We start from the raw sequence: 2,386 nt of genomic DNA on the forward strand, positions 1-2,386 counted from the left end.
TACATTACGATTCATAACAGTAGCAAAATTACAGTTATGAAGTAGCAACGAAAACAATTTTATGGTTGGGGGTCACCACAACATGAGGAACTGTATTAAAGGGTTGCAGCATTAGGAAGGTTGAGAACCACTGGTCTAGGGCCTCAGTGGGTGAGGACACTTCCAAGCCTCCCTTGGTAACTGTTCATTCTGGACTCTGCCTCCTGCCCTGCTTCCGCCATCCCTCCCGGACTGTGGGAGGGGGTGAGTCTCAGGCTGGGGAACTCCAGCTCCATCTGGGGCTCTCATGAGGGCATGTGTGCTAGGGATGGGGCCAGAATAAAGGGAAACATCTCTGAGTCTTAAATAAAGGAACCTGAGAGGCCCTTTGTCCAACCCTATGCATTTATTTTATGAATGAACAAATAAAGGACTGGGAGGGGGGGGGCACGGTATGGACCAGGGCCAGAGAGCTAGGATTGGAGGTTCTAGGACCCCCAGGCCAGGGCTGTGCCCATTGCACAACCCCACTAAAGGCGATTTGATGTCCCTGAGCAGACACCTGTTGATCTGTGGTTGTTGAGGGATTTTACCTGTAAGCTGCCCCCTTTGGCAACTGTTTGTACACGCAGACCCACGGAGGAGCCCCAAGACAGAAAATCTACCTCTATAAGCGGAGTCTTGGAAGAGAGAGATCAAAGAAAGAAGCAGGCCACTCCAATCTGGGAACTAAGAGTTGATTAAGGGAAACTTACATCCGAGGTGTGTTGGGGATTGCAAGACCAAATGATGTGCCAGCCCCTTCGCAGGTGGCAAAGAATTGTAAGGCAGTGGTCGGCAAACTCATTAGTCAACAGAGCCAAATATCAACATTACAACGATTGAAATTTCTTTTGAGAGCCAAATTTCTTAAACTTAAACTATATAGGTAGGTACACTGTTATGAACTTAATTAGGGTACTCCTAAGGCAGTGATGGCGAACCTTTTGAGTTCGGTGTGTCAGCATTTTGAAAAACCCTAACTTAACTCTGGTGCCGTGTCACATATTGAAATTTTTTGATATTTGCCACCATAGTAAAACAAAGATTTATATATTTTTTTAAATACATTTTATTGATTTTTTACAGAGAGGAAGGGAGAGGGATAGAGAGTTAGAAACATCGATGAGAGAGAAACATCGATCAGCCGCCTCCTGCACATCTCCCACTGGGGATGTGCCCGCAACCCAGGTACATGCCCTTGACCGGAATCGAACCTTTTGATATTTGCCACCATAGTAAAACAAAGATTTATATATATTTTTTTAAATACATTTTATTGATTTTTTACAGAGAGGAAGGGAGAGAGATAGAGAGTTAGAAACATCGATGAGAGAGAAACATCCATCAGCCGCCTCCTGCACATCTCCCACTGGGGATGTGCCCGCAACCCAGGTACATGCCCCTGACCGGAATCGAACCCGGGACCCCTCAGTCCGCAGGCCGACGCTCCATCCACTGAGCCAAACCGGCCTCGGCAGATTTATATTTTTGATATTTATTTTATATATTTAAATGCCATTTAACAAAGAAAAATCAACCAAAAAAATGAGTTCGCCTGTCACCACTGACACGCGTGTCATAGGTTCGCCATCGCTGTCCTAAGGCTTAGGAAGAGCCACACTCAAGGGGCCAAAGAGCCGCATGTGGCTTGAGAGCCGCCGTTTGCCAACCACGGGTTTAGGGTAAAGGGGGTACTAGCACCTGAATGCTACCAGGTGCGGGAAATTACTCTACATGATTGACCAGATCAGGCCACTGACCTGTTTCAGGAACCGGCACATTGCAAGAAGCAAGGGAGGGGGTGCTGATTTATGTCAAAATGAAGATCAATTACAGTCAGCCAATCTCTAAGGGGGATCTCGGCCCTAAATTCTGGCCGGGTGCAGCTTGTCCCCACCTCACTCTGCCGCCCTGGCCCCACCCTACAATTATAAATTGTACCTCATCTGTTAATTTCCCATGCCTGGAGAAGCTCATGTCAACTCATCATGTGATGATACTCAATTTATACAATAAATTATGAACTCAAAAGAAAAAAAGAGAATATAATAGCAAGAGGTAACCTTCTTGAAAGGTCTGATGATGGATGTTTTAAATAGATATCCCACCCACAGGCCAGGTCCTTCTGATGCCTCCTCCTTCCCTCCTCCACCCTTTAATATCATTTGTCTACCCTTCTCTGCACAGATCTGTATCGTTTGTCTACCTTTCTCTGCACAGATCAGTATGTTTGCCCTCTGCTCCCTGCAGTCTGTATGTCATTCTCTACGCACGTCTGTCTGTCCACACACGTTTGTCTGGCTCACTTGGCCTCCCCAAAACGCCCTGTGGGTGGGTGAGGCCAGCGAGGTGCATAGCCACTTGG

Source organism: Myotis brandtii, unplaced genomic scaffold (assembly GCF_000412655.1).
Source record: "Myotis brandtii unplaced genomic scaffold, ASM41265v1 scaffold486, whole genome shotgun sequence".
Lineage (NCBI taxonomy): Eukaryota > Metazoa > Chordata > Mammalia > Chiroptera > Vespertilionidae > Myotis > Myotis brandtii.